This window comes from Oxyura jamaicensis, chromosome 14 (assembly GCF_011077185.1).
Source record: "Oxyura jamaicensis isolate SHBP4307 breed ruddy duck chromosome 14, BPBGC_Ojam_1.0, whole genome shotgun sequence".
Classification (NCBI taxonomy): Eukaryota; Metazoa; Chordata; class Aves; order Anseriformes; family Anatidae; genus Oxyura; species Oxyura jamaicensis.
Window position 1 is genome coordinate 14633434 of NC_048906.1, and position 23301 is coordinate 14656734.

Here is a 23301-nt window from a genome sequence, read left to right on the forward strand (position 1 = left end):
TGTTGTTGTTTTTTGTTTTGTTTTGTTTTGTTTTGTTTTTTTGTTTTGTTTTGTTTTGTTTTGTTTTTCCTTCAGAATTCTCTTGTGGTCTGGTCCATTTAGCACCTGCTAAGCCTAAGCTGTATACACATCTCTTAAAAAAATTGTCAGCTACTGAAGTGCAGATTCATTTTCAACTCTAATCTCTTGCCGGTGTAAGTACAATTTGGAAAAGAAAGGTGGTCTTTCCAGCCCTGCTTTATTTCACATACACGCACACACAAAAAATAAATTAAAAAAAAAAAAAAATGGTAAGAATTGCTCTCAAGCAAAGGCCAAAAGAATTAAAACAAGCTCCTGTGAACTTGGCTTGCATGTAACTGCTGCCATCTTAATAAGGTGAGAGCAGCTTTTAAATCCCAGGCAGATTCAGAAGCTGCAGCCAGTCCCTGCCATATGGAGACAGCCTGGAATCTGTCAAGTTCACTTAGTGAATTTTATCTTTGGGGAGTCAGTCAGGCAAGCTAGATCAGAATAAACAGGATGCTGTTGAGATCTGGAGGCTAATGCTGGTACAGGCTGGACTACTGAACCAAAAAAATCAGTTTTAAATAAACACGTGCTTGACTAGAAAAATTAACGATAATTAAATCTGCTTGGGAAAAAAAAAAAAAAAATCGTATGATTTTTACTGGGCTCTGAAAGATCCCGTTATCTCTCTGATGTCAGGAATTAGCCAGACTCTCCCCTTCTTTCCATTATTTCTTTTATAACAATATATTAATGCTTTATTACCTATATCAGCTTTAAATATTGATCAGTTTGAATGCCCTATTTAAATGTTGTGCATAATTATACAATCTTTTTCATAGGTGTACACAACAGTAAGAACAAGGAGTGTCATATTCATGTGACACATGAGCTACATACAAGCCCAAGTTTCTTCTTCATACTTTGTAGAAGAAGACAGAAGTCTGGGGTCTCCAAACCTATCAAATTCTTTGTTGGTGGATGGGTATTAGATAGACTGTTGTGCTCTGGGTAAAAGCCAGAATCTTAAAAGTAATCTCCTGTACATGCTTTTACTGATGTTCAGCATAAAAATAAGCCTTATCCATTTTTATTAGTTGGTCTGAGCCAGAACCAATTCTTCTGATGTCACCTAGCTTAGAAAATGCAGCACAATAAGCAAGGGAGGTTTTAAAATGCTTCATAGACTTTACCCATTATATTAATGGGTTTCAAATTGCAATGTGTGGAGCACTTTCTGGTGCTGATCCACAGGCAGCTGGCCAGTCACCTGGAGCTGTCTCCTCTCCTTGTTTCCCTCTGCTTAATCATTATGAAAGACAGAACTGAAAACAGGAAGAAAAAAAAAAAAAAAAAAAAAAAGCAATGCCATTTTTTAATGCCATTTTTCTTTTTCACAGTTACGATGCTTGCCATGTGACCATCCTGAAGGAATGACCTTTCCTGAGGAAAGAACTATACAACTATGAAATGCAACACAGATTGCTGGCACGATAAGCAGTGGACCATACCTGGCAGGAGAAGAGAGGGAGCATGAGAGAAATAACTTTCTACTATGGGATTAATTTCATTAGACTTTAAGGTGAATGAGTAAAATAGCTGATTTTTCAAACTTCCCTTAGTTTCAGGCAAAAACCTAAACTTTACCGCACGCCCAAAGAAGATGGTCATATTCTAGAATTATTAGCAATTTAAACTGGAAACATTTCTTTTAAGTGTGTACTAATAATGGTGTCTTGCACTGGATAGACTATTCCTTTGAATACTTTAGGTGACACCTAGAAATTCCTTTGGGGAACTCAAGTTATCTGCATATATAAGTGAGACAAGAAAGCTACACTGACCTGGGTCACTAGGATAGCAAAGGCTTCTGGGAATCTGATTAGCAAATCATAATAAAGATTTTTTTTTACTAAATTCACTTATTTAATAGAATAAATTGTTTCTGTACTACCAGCCTTTCATTTCAACCATGGTTTATTATTTTGTTTGTTTTCAGATACTTGTTTGTGTTTGTATTTTAGTGTCTTTACCTCAGCTAGTTCATTTTACCTTGACTGCAAAATATAGCTGCCACAGCAGATTTTGGAGGCTGTAGAGTTACTACAGTGAGTTAACACTAATAGTAGACTATTGCTTAATAGTAAAACAGATTGAAGAGCTGAAATCATCTAAGCTATCAACAACAGCTATTATTAGGTCACACAAAACTGCTTGTGAGTGCATGCCCAAACAAATTATAAATAGCATATCCCAGGAGAAAAGTTAATTCAAAGCAGCACTACAAGGTGCAATTTACTGGTTTCAGATCCAAGAAGGGAGGCTGCCCTACTGTCAGATGTGTGTTCCACCTTCCACCACTGAAGAACAGGCCAGCCTTCTTAGTCAAGTAAAGCCTGACTGATAAAGCCAACAGGGAGGCAAGACTGATAAGAAGTCCTCATTCTTCCTTCAGTTCTGTGATCTGCCATTGCTCTGCCACAATGATGTGGACAGCTTAATTTAGATTTCAGAATCATCTGCAAGTGCCCTACTTCCTTCACAGTAGCTTAAATAAAGCCTAAATATTTCCTACGCCCAAAATATGACAATTAACCTCCTTGTAAATGTTTTCAATGAAGCCATTTCCTACTTAGAATGTGGTATCCTTCAGTGCAGAAGCGAACACTGCTAGCTTCTTAAAACAAACCTATTAATAAGAGTGTCATACTTTGATTTTTTTTCCTCATTTGTTTCCATACATAGCAGGAATATATAATGTGAAATTTATTTTTACTGTGTCATTAATACTTAATTGCAAGTCCTAGGAACATCTTTATTCACAAACCAATATATTTATATCTTCTCTTCTATACATTGTTTGATTATTGACCAAAAATTGATAAACTGTTATGGAGGACTAACCAATTAAACACTGACAAAAGCAAGCCATGACTTTCATTCCATTAAAAAAAAAAAAAAAAAAAAAAAAAAAACACAGGCAAACAATTAAAAAAAAAAGTTAAAAATAGACTATAAAACCACTGGCCTAACTTGCAATGACTCCATTATATCTTAATCTTCATTCCTGCTTACCTTCATTCCTGCTCTGCAACGTTCATTTTTCCCTTTCCCCTATTTTTCAAGTTTGTCTTTTTTTTTTTTTTTTTGCTTTAACAACTATAAATTCTATGTGTACATAATTTATTGGTGATTCTCAACTGTAGAATCCACAGATTTGTTCTGTGAAGTACACTGACTTCAAAAACAACATAAAAATGACAGCAAAAATCTGGATCATGGTGATGACAGCAGTGAGGCAAACAGTCAGTGCTGTCTTGTTATTTGCAGAAATAAATCCTGCAAGAAGGTCACTAGGTCAGATAAGCAGTTTTTGAATATGCTGCTTCTTGTATGAAAGTGCCATAAGCTACTGTGGCATTTAGTTGGAATGAGAATTTGAAAAGAGAATGCTTAATTTCTAGAGAACACGTTACCCTGAGACTACGAATCGGTACTGCAGGATGATGTGCTGCCATGTGGACTGCTTGTGAATAGACTGCTAAGCACTAATATGCTAAGAAACCATGCCATTCAATACACTGTTTTTTTTCCAGAAAGATCCTGTAGGATATAAAGGCAATATAAGTAAAAATGAAGTATTTAAAAGTTAGTTCTTTTTTCTGGATTATGACAGAATGTATAGGCTACAAGAAACTAACATAAGCTACAATGATGGTGAATTTATATAGGTCATGCTAGTCCTGTCAGCTGTTTTTTTCTATGAAGGTACATAAAAATAATCTCCTTTCTAAAAGACTTCCAGGCAACCTGGCTCACTATCAACTGTTTTAATCAAAACATGTTTCAAACTTGGTTTTGAGTTAATGCATGTCACATTCTAATTCTTACTATTTCAATGCATTTGCAAAATGTGTATTCTTTCATGCTATGATGATAAAAGGCAGGATAGAGAAGGATATTTTCATTCTTTATATTGTTCAGCAGTATGTTCTTAGGGTTCATCAAGTATTTTTTCTGGATCCTAGAACTTATCTTCTTTCCACTTAACACAGTTTTGCAATGTATTTATGAGGCTGAGACTAAACTGGGCCCACTTGGAAAAATTTAAACTTAACAAAAAGATATTTTAACTTTGGCTGAATTCACATGAACCAGTTCAAAGGTTTATGCTGTTGTAATAACATGGGGTTGCAAATAGAAGATCTATAAACTACTTTTTCTATTGTTTGGTATATGAAGTTTCCTTGCAAATATCATCAGATATTATAAAGGGTAACATTCTCACAGATTAAGCCATAACTAATATATACATGTTACTACTAAGGCACTTCGCATAAGAAACAGTGGTTAAATGAAAGAGAAGAACAATACACCAGGGCCACTGCTCTGAACAAAATTCAGTTTATTGTTGATACATCACAGTATGGTGAAATCAGTTAATTATCTGAAACTGCTTTTGTTCAGGAGATGACTACCTTTCCTACTAGAAAATCAACACTGATGTTGACAGCTGCTGTTAGCCTCAGAAAACAAGCTGAGAAATTGACTGAAATGGAGAAGTCCCACCATTCATACAGAGGGACAGATGTAGCTCCATCAATGAACCATTCAACTTGGAGTTTCTGCATCCGAGAAGGCATATTTGAGAATGGTCATATTAGACTTAAGGGTGGAGCTAGAGACTCCAAACAAATATAAAGTTGGTAACCTGGAGGGGCATCAGCCACCAGAGAAACTGAGATTTATTGGTAAGTGCTCAAAGATTCTTTTGGGAAGGGACTTTGTGAAGAAAAGAACAAGGTAGAAGTAAAGGCCCAGAAATGAATCTTTCACAATTGCATTAAGCACTTCAGAAAAACATTTGTTTTAACAGTCTAGTATTTAATTTAGAAAGTCAGAATTAAGCTTTAAAAGCTTTTCACTTTCAAAGATAAACTCCTACAAATAAATTGGAATGATATAATGTCACCTGCCTATCCTTACCTATGATAGGAAGTGTTACTGTCTGAGAACTGTGAGCTCTTGCACCCAGGGAAGACGTCAGTTACTTTACATGCCTAAAGTTCATAATCCTTGAATCAGAGGAATGGTGCATATAGAAAAAGCAGGAAAAGGGAAAGATTCTCAGAGTGAAATAGCCCAACATAAATCATCATCCAAAGACTCAGGTTTGTAGTTGATAACAGCACTGCTGCATTTTTTTTGTATTTGTTAAGTTTCTAAGTAAGAAGAAGGAACTCTTTTGTGCTTTTAATTCCTGCAAATCTAAATACAGGGACATAAATAGAACAGAAAATATTCATGAGACTAAGTAAAAATAGCACTAGTTCCAAAATTGTGCTTAAAAATGTTCACCTTTTTCAAATTATTTAACTTATAATTTTAAGCTTTGAAAGTAGGAAAACTTCATATTTCTGAGGCCTTTACTTAAAATCCTTTCCTTCTCCAAAATTTAAAAAAACTGTAAAAAAACGTGAACCTATTTCTTCATTAGATCACACCACTGTCATACATAACTACAGATACAGCTACTGAATGCAAAAGTAATGCAAATACCTGCACCAAATCCTTTCTATAGGTCATTCTACAAAGAACACTGTTGTATCGCTACTGTAGTATTTTATTGAAATAATTGTCTGATAGTACTTCCTGATGGGTTTAGTAATTTAATAAATATACAATTTAAAAAATATCTTTTAATACCTATAACTGTCTGCAGAGGTTTTCTAGAGGAGCTTATAAGAATACAAATACACCATTTCTGCTTTAGATTCCCACACTTTGAAGATTTCTGGTGTTCATGTTTTTTTTTTTTTTTTTTTTTTTTTTTTTCCCCTGTTTGCTGCATGCACATCAAGTACATGTCACCATTTACAGGAAGATCATGAGAAAAATCTCTTCAATGACCAGTTTTCTTTCATCTACACTTGTACTTGTCGATGCATATATACATTCCATTTGTTTTTAAAATACACAGCAATTTAATTTGTTATTGAATAGACCATATGTAACATAGACCAAAGGCATAGGTAACTGTGGACATAGTTAACTGTCATATTCTGAAAATACACCAAAAATCTTCCCTTTTCAAATCCAGGATGATAAATGCAATCTGAAAAGAGCCACAGAAGAAGCAGATTTCTGATTACAATATTCATGTTAAAACACACTTTTAATATACATATTAGTGGTAAAGTATATTTTCATTCATTCTGACTGTTATATAATAGAAATAAATTTGCAAGAATTGCTGATTTGCTGATTTGCAAGAAGTCTTGGTGACTTACCAGTTCTAAAAGCATCCCTAGTGAGAAAATGTCTTTCATAAATTAAGGGCTGAATAAAGTTACATCCCCAACCTTGAAATCTTACCAGATTTCACCTTAAAAATAAACAAACAAAAAAAACTTGTTTCAATTGCTCACTACAAATTTAGCTGATTTACTTGCAAAACAGGACAACAACAAATTTTTTACTCAACTTTCATTAGACCCGAACTCAAATTTTTTAGCAGTCAGCTATCACTATGAAGTAATTTCTGTTAGAGCCATTTGAGTGCATTTGCCTTCTCTGCAGTACACAGAACATTGCATCCTCACGTTTTATACCTGTGTGGTTTCAGAGCGTGATGCTCCTAGCAGTCTGATCTACTCCTCTACTTCCAAGGCAGTAGAGGAAAAACAGGTGCTGTGTCCACCACTCAACCAATGTGAAAGTGATGGCAGCTTAAGTTAATACTCCAGGGCTATAAACAGCACTATTAAACAGTTTGTATACTGCCTCTTCTATGAACTCTGTTACGAGGGCAGTAATTTTTGGCAGAGAGGTAGCGCACAAAGTCAGAAGCAGAAATGCGTTAAATCTTCACAATATGGGTTGCTAGAGCTGAATACTCGGACCAAATACTACAATACTCAACACAAATATGCATGCGTTAATTTTGCTGAGAATCTGCAATTCTTTGAAGATGAATGATACTATACCAATTTCAAAGATGGAGAAGTGAAGTACGGAGAGATTTCACAATTTGTCCAAGGTCACAAAGCTCTTCAGCAGCATAAGCAAAAGAAGGATCCAGTAATTCTCATTGACAGGCATTAACTGAAATTCTGTCTTGGTCCAGACATCTGACTATACCACAGAAGTAACATTTGCACTTCAGAAAACTTGATCCCATAAGTATTTTCAGTAATTAAAGAATATGACTTAAAAATATAAACATTTTAAAACATACTTGTAAAATGTTATTTTCAACTTCCATAGGTTTTTATCTGCTTAGGATTTGCTTTAGCAGTTCTGAAATCCTAAATAGGATTTGTTAATATACGAGCTATTCTCATCCAAACAATGACTTTGTCTAATGGTACACATTACCCACATAAGAGACATAAAGAACCTTTGTGTAACATAACATCAGGATAATTAATGATGCAAATTTACTTAAAGGTAAAGCAAATGGAACTCTTTGTTGACTACTGTATATCACTTCTGGAGAAGACAAGCTTTCATAAGGTTGTGTCAGATTTGCTAAAAAGACAGACATCTGACTTCCTTAAGAAATAAATTGTGTTTCCACCTCATCATTATATAATACAGATGTTACTCTTTTAACATCTTGTATGTAGTATAAAAAACTGTAGAAGATTTTATTTAGGAAGATGAGTCCAAGATTCTCAAAGACCATTTTTATTTTACATTCCTGCTGTAGAACATCCTGAAAATAATATCATAGTTTGAGTATCTGCATATTCTTTCCTTCTCTTCAAAGAAGAGCTGGTACTAGTTAAATAGCCATAGAACAAGTGAATGACTCCACAACTTTCAGACCATTTTTGACAATGATCCACTGCACTGCCTAGATCATATCTCTATTTCTTCTCCTTCTATACTGGTTACTTACTTCTCTATCATATATGTTGCCAGGAGCACAGCTCCTAAAGTGCTTTAAGGATTAAAATTCCGCTAGTTTAGTATTATTATTATTTTTTTTTCTATTTTTACATATAGTCCAGATATTCTGTTCTGTCTCTTACCAGAGAAGAAATTTAACCTTATACACGACAGTTAAAGATCTTTCTCCAGTAGAGACTGAGTAATACCCATCAGTTTATTCCCATCAGACTCTGTTCAGTACTCCTTTCTATTTTAACTCTTCAGATATTCAGGATATCAACTTAATAATTTATGGTGAGTGTAATCAAATGGAATATCAGAAGTAGATCTCCAAGTATTCTATGTCATTTCAAGCTTTATAATCCTTAAAATCCCATTTTGGACTGCTAGGCAAATATGGTAGACTATATGAAGTTTTGTGTTTTTATGATAATAAAAAATAAACAAACACAACAAGGACATATACTTTAAAATCTACCTCATTTTTTCATACCTCAGTCATAAGCTACATGCAACAGTTGAAAGAGTAATTCTGGAAAAAATAAAAAAATAAAAATAAAAAAAGCTGCCCTCAACCTCTGAGTTTTCTTAAAGTGCATTCACTTTAATATGTTCATACACCATGTCAAACATTCCCCTTAAACACAATTCCATACCGTTCACTGCATTCACAATTGCAAATATACAGTATCTGTTAACATTTAATGGTCTCTAGGTATAATCAGCATAAAACCTGTATAAAAGAGACTCAATATGAATATGAAATGTTTAAACCAAATGTGATGGAATCTCATGCGGAAGTCTGCCACACATATTGTCCTTTATTCTAGGAGGTCCTTCAGCTGTCTACCTTCACTGTCTTTGTAGGGGGTACAGAAAAATGACATGGAAAAGAAACCTAAGCGTCGTCATGCTGCAGCAGTGGTTAACCACTTTTTCAATGAAGCAAGCTTTGATTGCTTCCTAGGAAAAAGCAATGACCTGTCCTTTAAGAGGAACATTTTTTCTTTTGATCTGTAGGTTTCACTCATTTAAACTGAATTCCAAATGTGTCTTATTTAATACTTAGTTATAAAAAAAATCATATAACAGATAAAAAATCATGACATCTCTACTGCATTTATTTAATATTAGCAGCTGTATTCAGTTGGTAACTTTTTGAAAAATGTCAGAAGTAGGTTCTAATGCACTACAAAATTTGCACTACTAAGTAGTGCCAGTACAGTCAGCTAAATATCATCACCCTATTTATCTATTATTTATACCCAAAATATCACATCTACCAAGACAACACCAGAAGTGCCCACATCATCATTTCTGCATTTATCTCAGCATATTAACTATCTGTGTAAATGATATATACATATGGCATACAGAAACCTACAAAGCTAAATTTGAGTACCTAAAAACAAAGACTGTATCAGAATCATCTACAACAAATCCTTTGTAGGTTACTGAAGATAATAACATTTTCAATTGATTAATATATGTCCATTAAGTACTGGACTAAAAGCTGCCTGTTTATTGAAGTTCAATTAATTCTCAGTGGCTAAGAATAATTTTAGGCTTTGTGGACCTGAGATAAATTCCAGAAAAGCTGAATTAACTCTACCTCCTTATAGTGCAAGATAAAAAATAAATAATAAAAAAGACAAGATTTGGGACTACTTAAAATAATGATCACAAAGATATATAGAATTTACTTTTAGGCTTTTCTTAAAAATCAAAACTCCTTTAAGTTTCCATGAGCTGTAACTATACAAGTAATGTAACAGACTTAAGATACTGGTACAAATTTTCCTAAAATTGACCTTCTCTAGATCCCAGAGGATTATTCTGCTTGACATTAAGAAAGTTCAGGTTCCAAATTCAGACCTTTAATTGACTAGGTTGCTGAAATTTTCCATTGCTTCTGTGCAAGAGTGTAGTCTGCAGCTATCCTTGGCCTAGAATACCCAAACCGGTCCCTACAGAAGACATCGTGCTTTTCTTCTTCATAGGCATGGTTCCAGTACTGTTATATTTATATCTATATGTTAGATAAAAGTTAAGTAATGGGAAATTGAACAATAAATTTACTCCAATTATTTTATTAATAGGTGGAAATACCATTATAGCTAAACCTCAATTACTTGATCATCATGTTTGCAAAGCTGAAATCACATTTTGTAGCCTGTGTTTCCCATATGATACTCAACTAAATGGAACTAGTTTTCTCCGATGTTATCTCCTTTTTGTATTAATGTTCCCACCTGGAAATGAAAGCTTGGAATTGCTGCATATTAATTTACATATTTTCCAAATTCCTGCTCACCCTAGTTCTACAGAATGCATCTGACCTGGTAACAATAGTTTTATTTCCCAGTTCACCATCTTTACATATTCTATGATGACCCAGTGATTTATTTCAATATATAAAAGGTTAATCTTAAATTTCTATGTAAGTTCCTATGTAAGCTGATGTAAGTTCCTCTACAAAGTTACTTGGATTTGCCTAACATTTCTAGACAAGCAAGATTTTTATGCAGCTTGAGTACTGGACAAATTAAACCTCTTTTACTTTTGTTTTTTGTAATGTCAGTTACATTCTTCACATAGTGGCACTGACCTGCTAACTTTTTATTTGTTGTTGGTGGTGTTTTTTTGGGGATTTTTTTTAATAGCTGTTCTTTCCTGTCTTTTGGGGACTTGAAGAAATAAAACACAAAATTCCTTGCTCTTGTGTTTGATAGGCATGAGCAGCCGATGAAATTGATGTTGTTTGGACCAATGGAGTTCAAACCCCAGCAATACTTTAGGAATTCACTGAAGCAGTCTTCAAAGGCACTAAAAGAAGTGAAACAAAATGGCATTTCCACATCTTTTGATATACTTTCTGTATTGGAATGCATTAAATACCACATCCAAAAAAAAAAAAAAAAAAAAAAAAAAGTATCTCCTGATAATGGTCTTAACAATACCATGAGTGAATGAGCAAAGTATTGCTAATTGAAAGCTACATGTAAGGTCTCCACTATCCCGATAATATTGTTTGTGTCAAAGTAAAGGTCACAAGATGAAACAAAAGCAAGGAAGATAAAAGGTTCAGTTCAAAAACAAATTGTGCTACGATTTTAAAATGGCTAGAAAGACTCTAAAAATCAGACAAGTACAGTGTGAAAGTAAGTAATGTCTTTAGATCTTGTGATTCTTCTAATCAATGGACTCATGTCTGATTTTTAAAAGGAAATACTAGTTTACTAAGTATGGTAGCTGATTTTAGAATATATATACATATCTATGCTGTGTTGGTGTACGTGCATGTTGGATGAATTCCACTTTCGAAAACTAGATTGCACTACGAGCTAATTCCAATTCACAACATTTCAATGTGACATGACTTTAGGAATTATATCATTTTAATATTAGAGAGAAGCAAATCTAACCATAAGCAATGCAATATTTTTCTTCCCCCTTTATAATTCCCAATCCTTCTCAGTATTACAGCATGTAGAATATTAGCATCTTGCTATATAAAAAAGGATAAAATGGAATCATAATGAGTTGGAAGGGACCCATAAGGATCATCAAGTCCAACTCCTGGCACTGCACAGGTCTACCCAAAAGTTTAGACCATGTGACTAAGTGCATGGTCCAATCACTTCTTAAATTCAGACAGGCTTGCTTCAGTGACTACTTCCCTGGGGTGCTTGTTCCAATGTCCGACCACCCTCTTGTTGAAGAACCTCTTGCTGATGTCCAGCCTAAACTTCCCCTGCATCAGCTTAACACCATTCCCGTGGGTCCTATCACTGGTGATTACAGAGAATAGGTCACCTGCCTCTCCACTCCCCCTCGCGAGGAAGTTGTAGACCGCGATGAGGTCTCCCCTCAGCCTTCTCTTCTCCAGGCTGAACAGGCCCAGGGACCTCAGCCGCTCCTCATGTGTCTTCCCCTCTAGGCCCTTCACCATTTTCATCGCCCTCCTCTGGACACTCTCCAACAGTTTGATGTCCTTTTTGTACTGCAGTGCCCAGAACTGCACACACTACTTGAGGCGAGGCCACACCAGTGCAGAGTAGAGCGGGACAATCCCTTCCCTCGACCAACTAGCAATGTCGTGCATGATGCACCCCAGAATATGGTTGGCCCTCCTGGCTGCCAGGGCACACTGCTGACACGTATTGAGCTTGCTGTCAACCACAACCCCCAGATCCCTCTCTGTGGGGCTGCTCTCCAGTGTCTCATCACCCAGTCTGTACATATAGCCAGGCTCACCCCGTCCCAGGTGCAGGACCCAGCACTTGTTTTTGTGAAACTTCATGTGGTTGGTGATCGCCCAGCTCTCTAATCTGTCCAGAAGTGTCTCAAATACTTGAGACACTTAGCCCATTGGCAAATTATGCATGGGAATTTCAGTATGAATGACTGTGTTTACAACTTTCAGCAGAGTGCTCACTGTTTACTCTGGAATTAATCCAGGTCTATAAAACTTGTACACCAACATTATGTCTGTACTTAAGTGACAATACATTGTAAGGCGATTCACTTCAGTATAAAAACTCAGTAATCAGTTTTAAGTTGATTTTTGACAAACAACCTTTAACCCATTAGCACCAACAGTACAGTTATTGTTAGAGGAATGGTAATCTCTAGTTCTAACGACTTTATATCAATATTTGCTTTTCAGAAGTATCTAGACTGAAAAAAGTATTAGAGTTTGAGTATAATTTCCTAGCTATTGGCACAAGTCTGCTAATTTACCACTATAATATCAGTATGTTCAGAACAGCCTAGCTTGTGTTAATCTAATTACAAAGTACTGGAATGTGAACATAGTAGTTTTCTTTATCTTCACGACACACAATCAAGGTGAAGATGATGGAGCCCAAGGCAATGCTAGCGATTGCTCTCTAAAGGATCTACTCAGCAAAAGAGAATGTAAACTTTGTTTAAAAAACTGTTAACACATTTGGTTTTCTGCAAATATATTTTCGTTAGTTTCTACTTTTCTAATCAATTCATCACTTCCTGGTTACTTGCAACGTGACTATAGGTACTTGCATCGAAAAGTTTTGAAAAATGTCCATGTTCTTTCTGCTTCTGCGCTTGAGTCTGTCAGAGTTCTTTCAGAAAGGGATATGAACTGCCATGTTAAAAAAAAAAAAAATCTACTTTAAAATGCTTTTTCTTCTTTTTCTTTGATGCTCTCTATTGTGAAACTTTTATAAAGTTGATCAGGAGAACTTTCTTCAAAGCTCATAATACTACTGAATTGATAGCAGAAAGTGGTACTTTAGGCTTAAGAATGAAATGTCCTGAAGAGTTCTCTAAAAATGTTTATGCTTTCTCTCCAGGTTGAAGGTTCTATCTTTATTTAGAGTGCTTTGCTTCTGTCCTAGCCAGCAAAAACTTGGACTGCATTTTTGTCATATGTACATTTACAGGCTTGGCATGGAAACAGGACTTCATATACAGATCTGTAACACTGCATGCAAGTTGTCTTAGTTGATATTCATATTCAGAAAAAAATACTGCTGGAAACACTGCAAGTTTCATTATGTGGAATGACAAGGTGTCAGATGTGAGAGGAAATCTCCTATAAAACATACAGTATGGTCTGAAATTTCACAAGCCATTACGCTGTTTTAACTAAAGGTAAGGCAAGAAGCTAAATTTTAAGTGTGATAAAATCTGAGGATACTTAAGCCTCTAATGTAAATATATGAATTTTGAAGTGATAAATATTTGTATTAAATTGTCAAACTACGTTGTTACTCTAAGTATAATATTCCTGAAATGCCTTTACAAAGCCAGCTGGAAACCTTGACATTTCATCCATATTGTTATTTATATACATATTTACTGCTGCCACCTGCTTGTAACTTGGCTCATAATATGAAGCAGTACAGTTCCCTTGTTTCATTATACTTTGACATTTCACTATAACTACATAGCTGCCCATTTCTCAGTTTCCAATTGCTCTGCAGCCGCTCTTGAATTATATTGGCTTAGTAATAGAATAAAGATCTTTCTCTGCGGTAGTACTAGCCTCTTTTTTTCATACCCAGATGGTACAAATCACTGCTGGCACATGTAACAATTATAGCACAGCTTCTGCTGCTTAAATGAACCCCCATAAACCCTACAGAGTTAGATTAGATTAGGGAATTGGGAGGTGAGGAGGAGGTCTGGCCAGTGGTCTCAGCTGAAACTGATACGTATTTGTTACTGTCTGCGTATGGCTGTGATGGAGTATATAGCACGTTTAGTAAACCTGTTCTAAGAAAAATGCGAAAATAAGCTAATAAAGAAAAAAAAAAAATCATAAGCAGTATCACAACACACATTTTTATACATTATTATTCAAATAACTTAGTTATTTGAATACCTCACAATAGAACTGACACGTTCCAGAGAGCAACACAGGAAACAGCAGTCTCCAGAAAGAGAAAAGGCTACTGAACCTCAGATCAGTTGCTCAAATTTATCCATGTCCTTGCTCTACTCACACTATCAAGTGAATCAATCAGCTTTTTGATATTTCTGAAGGAGGCTGGTGGCCACTATCCAGATCCTCAAAAACATTTAGAAATACACAAAAATTTCCAATGAGTAGAAATGCCAATAACTGAGCATAGATAATGGGATTAACTGAAAAGGTCCTGTGAGAACACTAAGCTAAGCTGGTCTGGAGATGGAGAATAATTCTCCCTAGGCCAGCCTCCTTAACAGATGAGCAACATTTCTGTGTTGTCAGTCCAAGAGTGTGTCATGAGTCATTTTAAATCTACTAAAGGAAAACTAGAGCATGAAAACCTTTACATGTGAAAAAAATAATTTATGACTTCAGAGTTATACAGCTTTAAATTTAATATAAGCTAGAACACAATCTAGAATGCACACACCTTTACTTATTTTAGTAAAATCCTCCAGCCATTCAGTATTTAAAATATACTAAAGTTGAGGGAGAAAAAGAAAGAAGGAAAACTTAGTGTAAAAATATTTACATTTAGTATTCACATAAGTCTTACAAAATAATATGTTCTAAGAAAGTACCTGCTATACCTTTTCCTTTACTACATGCTGCTTAGGAGAATGGACTCCTGTGTATCTGGAAGGCTAACAGTTACAGATGTACTGCAGCAAGGGAGAAAAGGAGAGAATTTAATGTAATTGTTCCAGTCACCAATTTACCTTCCTGCTGACTAGAAGCTGACTGATAGAATAGAAAAGAAAGTTAATCAAAAAGCCAAAACTAAATCTATTTGATGTTTACAGTCCAAAGCCATCACCATATATTGCACATCTAAATCAAATACAATACGCTAACTTGAGAAACCTGTGTTTTTTACTGTAAAAATAATTTAAGAGTGGACTAAAATGAGAAGAACTTCATGCAAAGGACTAATTTCTCCTGATGTATTGATGACAACCACATCTCAGGACAGAACAGGAAGAGGGAAAAGCTATTCATTTATCACAAGATCCATGGAAAAACAAAACACAGAAAACTCAAATAAGCTTCACTTTGTAAACTTAATTTCTATCTTCAGTGGCATTAAGTCATTCAGTCTCAAAATTAAGACCAGGTTTTAAAAAAAAACAGCTTAACTTAACAGCTTAACTTCCATTTAGGTCCAGGAAAGGAAAGTGCTGTCGCTGTCCCCGTCCCCATCCCCACCCCCCCAAAAAATAAAAAAAATAAAAGGATTAGTAGGATTGATAATCGGTTCTTCTGAAAATCTGGCTATTTACTTTGGTATCTAAATCTGATGTTATATGAATTTTTAAGGAAGATAAGAGGATTTCTTCTTTATGCTGAAAGCAATAGGGTACACACCATTTCACTAGTGGCAAAAGCTCAAATACATTCTTCCTGATGAAATTGCACACTCCATAATGAAAACCTAATACACATCTGCCTGAAATTTAATCCCACGGATCTCTCAGGAAAAACACATACTTGGGGATCATCTGCCCCAGCAAGGGAGTAGAATCTTGTCTCTCTTACACACGTGCACAAACATAGCTGAACTGATGGGAACCTATCGAACACTGAATATGAATTTACCATTATTAATTTAAGCAACTGTGCAGCGGGGATTAACAAAGTTGGTTGCTTTAACCATTCCCTCCAGAAGTAGATCTATCCTGAATAAAGATTTCCCCACCTTCCATAGGTTACAACATATGTCCTTCAGAACAGTTGCCCCTATGCTCCCCTACCAAATGTACAGAAAGCTTCCTCTGAGCTTATGATCCTTACTGTATGGACTGACTAACAGCAGTACTTGAAAATGCTCAATTAGATTAATCAAAATTAGCAAGAAAAGCTTTTTCTTATAGTCTTGTTCAGAAAATAACTGGCCAACAGAAAGAAAACTAAGTTTTGATGTATATGTTTTTTAATCTCAAAGAATTTACCTTTGTCTTCGAAAAGTGTTAAATATATTTGTGATGACCCTTACCTCTCCCCACATTTTGCTTTTGAGTTCTGCTGTTCTGCATTTCAATTAATTAACTACCATGGAGACAGATTAATATATATGAACATGACAACTTTTGAAATAATTGATTAATGATTTTCTGCTATTTACAGTTGAAAAAAAAAATCTCAAATCTCTAATGCAGATGTTATTCAGTTGATAAAATTTAAGAAGAAACATCATTTTACAATAATATCGTAGTTCATGATTTTATTTTTTTTTCCACACAAGTAATTTTTAGTTCAGTTTTGTAAAACAAAAAAATATGTACTTATCTTCCTTCCACCATTGACCTGTATTTATATTTTACAGGAAATTAAATACAAGATAAAGACTCAAGCTACACTTGAGGAACAGCTTTAGAAGTTAATTTATCTACAAAATGTTAATTTTCAAAGAAATTAAGTTTTCCTATACTTTCTGAACAACACTTACATGGTGGAAAACTACTAGACTTTAAACTTAAACAAATATTCATACTACAGCCTACTTGCCAAAAGTTGGTGTGAATTCAGTAGAAGCAGCTAAGGAAAGTAAGGCCAATATATATGCATTATATGATCAATGTGGGTGCACATGTGTCCATATGCACATTTCCTGCATACGGATGAAGGAAAAAAAGGACTCTACTACATACAATAAAAGCTGACGGATAAGCATTTTTTTAATCTTCTAAGCCACCAGGAGAATATCGGTGGATGAGACAAATAGAATAAATATTTTTATGGACAGTTTTTCATGTTAACAATTTTTTTGAAACATGAAAAGCAATCTCTCAAATTGAGAAATTTTCAACAAAAAGTTCTCTTACTCCTGGAGCTAAAAAACCTGCTACTATAATACCAAAAGTCCATAAAATTAAAAATAAAATTTATCTAGCAATACAAATCTTATAACATAAAACCATCAAAAAATGACTGATTTATTTTAAAACTATCTTTGCATTACAACAACATAAAATGGTCCATGGTAAGCTCTATTACAGAAACAGTCTGTTTCTGTAAATGCCTATACCTAGTTGCAAACAACACCATTCAATAATCTAATTCCATAACGCATAGTGATCAGGATTTTTAGAAAACCTCATTTATTGGTCATCAAGTTCCTGCTCCTGACAAACCAAATCTTTCCTTGACATATATGCTGCCTGATCTATTCAAGTTTGTCAGTACAACAAGCATGTGGCATGTGTTCTATTAGCAATCAGGTCGTACAATCTCCATTGACAAGACGGACAACAATCCAGTCTCGTAAAAGATTCATGACACAACTTAGCACTCTCTACTGCTTGCTTTCTCATAAAACCAGTGCAAATCCCATCAAAAATTTAGCAGAACCCCTGCCTCATCTGTTTAGGCCTGAAGCTAGTTGCAGGGACAACTCATTAGGGACAAGCTCATTAAAACCAGCCCTGGAGCAAAAGCAGTTTGTGAGTCTCCTCATTTTTATTCACTTTCACCTAGCCATTCGACTTTCTTCTGTTTCCCAGATACAGAGCTTCTAATGATTTTGTACAATAAGCAAGGCTGTTTTCAAACTTGTACTACACACAGGATTCCAAAAAATGCAGTTCCTTCCATACACAAAAGCTAATAAATCAATAAATTTATTTGTAAGGTTTGGATAGTTTTATACTGAAAGGTAATATCAGAAAACCTAATGGATTCTTTTCTGATTACATTAGCAAAAGGTAACTATGCATAACAACTACCAAACACATGCTGAAATCCAAACAGTGTATGGATGTGCAAAATTAAGGCTGGCAGATCAACATGCCTGAAAACTCACTTATGTAGCACTATATTTAGCTTTTGATTTGGTATTTCTAGCACCTGAGACAAATAAAATACTTAACACACAAAAAAAAAAAAAAAAAAAAGGAAACAAATGAACGAAAACACTGCAAGTATTTCCGTTATCTTTTGGAATCTGTGCCATAATAAATATTGATTAAATAAAGTGATTCTTTTGTTGTTGTTGTTGTATGTTCTTTACCTTTCTGTCATTTTCTACAGTCCCTAAGTGAAATAATCCTCACTCTTGCCATGAGCTCTAGCTGGGAAACCTTGCCAATACTTTCTAAATTAAGTGCCCATAGTTATGCACATTAATAAGTAGCCCTATTTCAAATGTCTACAAGGCATCAATAGAATTTGAAAATCAAGGTTATCCACAGGTCCAAATGTTAGTGATCACACTATCTTGTGTTCATTGTAAAACCTTCCTTACTTCTACTACACAGAAGAAATTATGATGGTCAGCAAAAAAAAAGTAGACTTCTACCCCTGTTATGACAAAAGCTTGTGAGAGTTGCACTGTACCTGTCTACTAATTTACCCAGTTGAGGGGGAAAACCCCACTGGGAAACATTCTCAAAGATCAACTTCTCCAACTGGTTTTAGAAGAACTTAATTCTAACAAATGCTACTGTCACATGTGTGGCATAACTATTCAGATATGGATATATGCCCAGATAACGTATAATACATTGCAGAGTGTCTTCTAAGTTCAGAGTAGCAAAGAATAGACTGGACAAGAAGGGTGTTCCAATACTTCCTTCTGTTAAAAGCCAACCAAATCTTACTTGCCCAGTTAAGTATTTAAGCAAAGAATATAAACACCTGTCGAGTCACCAAGCGCCTACATCTCACTCCAATCTCAATTGAGAGTCTTTAAATTAATATTTTTGCAAGCATGTCAATATTCAATCACATCTAGTCACTATCCTTGTATTCAGTGCACAGCACTATATAAAGGATCCATTCTTATTCAAGTTCAGCCTCAGCTCATTTATGACTGTGCATAACAACCTCACACACAGCCTTTAGCCCATCACTCAAGGCAATACAGCATCAAGGTGTACAACGTTTCAAAATCAAAAGTTAAAAATGGATTCTTTTGCCTTTTTTTTTTTATTATTTTTATTTTACTTCTGTGTAATGCACTGAGAATCAAAAATATTCCACAACCTGGGATACTGCCACAGACATGTCTGTCATTAAATTTTTGTAACAAAAAGGCTGTTGCCATGAAAAGTGTTGCACCAGTGTAATTGCTCTAAATTGTCAAGTGCAATGAGCACACAGCATCTCAACCACTGTAGGTAAGTTGAAGGGCAGTGAAGCTTGTTTCATGAAAAATTGTTGCCTAGGTGGACAATATACAGTATGACTGACAGCATCAAAACAAACTCTCATGCAGATCAACAGTCCTAGCATGTACACAGCTCCCAGCTGTAGGTTAAGCAAATTAGTTTTATTTTGCACTGAAATGGATGAGGACCATTTACTGAGTAGGCTAAGGAACAACATGGCAAAAGAACTGTACCTTTTTGATTGTTTCATTTTTAATGAAAATCTCACCATCTCTCCATTCAGTCTTCAGTGGGGGCACAATTACTGTACATTCATGAGGCACACACATCATTAAAATAAAGTCTTATTTGAGAAACAATCATGTGTTATTCTGCCCTGCCAGAGTTCAAGAACTGAGTGTTTAGGCAACACTCAGACATATGGTTTAGTTTTTAGGTAGGTCTTTGTGGAGCCAGGAGTTGCACTCAGTGATCCCTGTAGGTCCCTTCCAATTCAGGATAATCTTTGATTCTACAATTGTACTGTTTCCTCCTCTCCCCCGAGAGATGAAAGTTACCATATCATCAAAACAGACCAAATACTGAAACTTCATGAAAAAATGAGAACTTCGGGAGAAAGTTATTTAAAATTAAAATAAGACAAGTTTTAGGAAAAGAGTGACTTTATCAAATTCATTAACTCAAGTTTTCAGCATTTCTAAAGCATTAAAATAGTCTTATTTATTTTTCTACTAGTTTCTTACGTCTCTGTTAAAACATTACTTGAAGGCTGAGAATATACATGTCTCAAAGCTTTCTGTAGATGTGGAATCTTCAAAAACAGGAATTTGTAAAGAAAACAATGACAAAACAAATTCATTTAAAGTGAGAATAGCAATATTACTTTTCTCCTTTTCTCCTGTAAATCTTATCATAAGAGAAGCTTAGCAACTGGAGGAGTGAAGTTAAAATGCTTTAAGAACAACTAAATACACATTTAATAATGTTGTTTTTTTTTGTTTTCAGACAAATATGGGAAAGTCTCATTTAAGCTTTCTTATACCTTTTCAAAAGCACCTTAGATATAATTCTGCTTATACATTTACATAAAACATGTAGAATACAATTAGCAACCATATTTTTTTTTCTAAGCCATTATCTTAGAAAAACAAGTAATTTTGCAGTTTCCAAATGGACTATAAAATACAAGGAAATTCAACACAGAGCATTTGGAAATTATATGAGTGCATCATTATATGTCAGTTTAGGTGTGTGGAAAAAAAAATGAAAACAAATGGCTTTCAAATAGTACCATTACTGCAATATTGAACGTTAATATATCAAGAAAACTGAAAGATGTAAATAGTTAATTTGTATTAAGGAAAGTTACTTGTCTTGTTATTAGCTTTTTATTACCTCTCCTGGTGAACTTCCTCTACAGCACTAATATATTTACAAATATCATGACATCTTTTCCTGAAGATCTTGGAAACGCACCAATTCTATTAGACAGGAATTTAGCATGGGTCTTCTAACCAAAAACTCAATGACTTCATTGAACTTCATTACTAACACAACCTTCCCTTATTAAAAATTCCAAACAAACAGGTGCTTCACACTAGGCCTACTTCTAAAATTGCTTTCTTTTTATTCCCAGGGATACATCTCATGCAGTATAGATCAGTCAGGCATTGACAGCACATCACACTTTGACAAGCTGCTTGGCTCTGTTTAAAGTCTAAGTTAGGCCTTGGCCCATCAAGGCCATGGCTATTGAATTATTGACAGCCTCTCACTTTGGTGCTAAGGGAAAGAGTGCTATAGCCTCAGTTCAATAAAGATGAAATGGAAACCCTCTCTGAAGCTTACTTTAGCACGTTAAAGGAGTTTTAATGGTCTTGTTTAAAATTCAGTAAGAGAATACATTAGACTGATTACATTTTCACCAGCTAAACAAAAAGTTTGGGGCGTTCTTGAGATTATAAATGAGAAGAAAACTACATGAAGTACAAATTAGTCAACTTCTTGTCCTAAACCAAACATTTCAAAATAATTTCTAATCCTCCAGTTTTACGTATTTCACAATTTTTCACCTCTCTGTATCATTACACCATATGCAATCAAGCTTTAACACTGATACAGATCCATCATCTGAAAATACAGGCTGGCTTTCATAATAGCTACTTTTTGCAGATACCGTTAAATCTACAAGTTAATGCAATGGCCAGTCTATGCTTCCAACCTACCAATTGCATTAGTTCCCTCTCTCTTTTCTTCTCAGGCTATCAAAAGTGCAGTAAAAGGGTGCCAGTAAGAAACTGGCTGCACACAGTCTGGTTTTTATTTGTGTGCTTTTTTGTTCTTTTACCGGAACTGTTCTATATAGCAAGTCACCATTCTCCTAGAACTAGCTGATTAATATTAACAATTCTGATCTTCTTACATAATCTCTTTTCTTCTTCAAATTTATACCTGTCAAGCTTTACTCATATTTTAATAGTTGATGTCAGACAAGCAACAAGCAGAAAGTTCCATCTCAGGACTATAATTTAAAATACAATGAGACTCACATCAACTGTCGCACAGACTTGCGGAAAATTATTCCACATGGACTTCTAAAGTGCATCCTAAAAGCTTCAAAGAAGGAGCACATTTTTAAAAATAATTTAAATTGATGATTTTTTTTTTTTTTTTTAAGCAATTTGTCTAATGTGACCCTATACTCATTTCCCTCCAACATCACTTCCAATATGCTGCCTCCTGTCAAATCAACAAAGAGAGCCTAACAGCACATCTAAATTTGTGTTCATTTGCCTTCTGCAGGATTATCTTTGCCATGTCAAGCATTATAAGTAAATCAAAGATGCTTCTCAGGGGCTGTAAGAGTAGGGCTAATCTCCAGACAAATATTTAGAAGGCAGCTTAGCCTATTCTGGCTTTAATCGTTTCCAACTGATTTGACTTATTCTAATTACAGCCTTTATGCTATAAAAGCCATTTTTATGTTGCTGAGGAGCAATTTCACTGCAAATACATGGAATTTTGCTGAGTTTCTTTTCCCATGTTGATTATGGAAATGGTACTCTACAGCTTTCCTTTAATTAGAAAAACACACTGCACAAAGCATCAACAATTTTTAACATTAATAACAGAGTGACAGTGTCCTTTTGTTCATCTTTAAATAACTCTTCAAAATATGACACCAGAAAGCCACCATTTCCCACTTGGGTATCATACTAAAAGCAATTTTCACATTTTTGCATGTTGTATTAATTCAAACACAGAACAGAATCTTTGAGGAAGCTGTTAAGTAATTTAACCTAACAGAATAAGATAATTAAACTTCTGGATAGTTTATGGTGAGGTGCTTTTCAAGTCCACAAACTTGGAACATTCAAACTTATATGCAAAGCAAATTAAACATATCTTTGGAAAAATCAGACATCATGGTTATTTGTTACTTTTATTATTTACTTACTTACCATGCCATCATTTCCCGTAATGAACAGACAGCTGAGATAAAACAATTCTGCTTTGCATCAACACACAGGCTTTTCTTGCTGTTTAACAGAAATGTAACTATTTCCTGAATGCTGTGACAGAAATCAAGGTGGAGGAGCCACAGATCTTATGTCCATTCCAACCAACTCATTGCTAATTAATGCTTCCCTTTAACAGAAAAGGTCTTTCAATTCAACACAAAGCTGATCCTGGAAAAAGTAGTTATGTTGCAATATATATAAGGCATGTAATAATATATAATGAAGGCATGTAATAATATGAATACACTGCTGTCCCTCTATGTAACAGACAGCTCTAAACAAAATAGTTACCTTTCAAGAATCAACTTTGATA

The 23301-nt window shown here is 34.8% G+C and overlaps 1 protein-coding gene and 1 long non-coding RNA gene across 26 annotated transcripts in view; both read right to left on the reverse strand.

Moving 5' to 3' along the window:
- LOC118174077 overlaps nucleotides 1–15193 on the reverse strand; it is a 30212-nt gene extending 15019 nt beyond the window's left edge. The window contains exon 1 of the long non-coding RNA XR_004754529.1: nucleotides 14953–15193. This is a non-coding gene — a long non-coding RNA (uncharacterized LOC118174077). The remainder of the gene's footprint in view (nucleotides 1–14952) is intronic.
- Nucleotides 1–23301, reverse strand: part of RBFOX1 (RNA binding fox-1 homolog 1) — an 814571-nt gene that overhangs the window by 172715 nt on the left and 618555 nt on the right. The window lies entirely within an intron of this gene.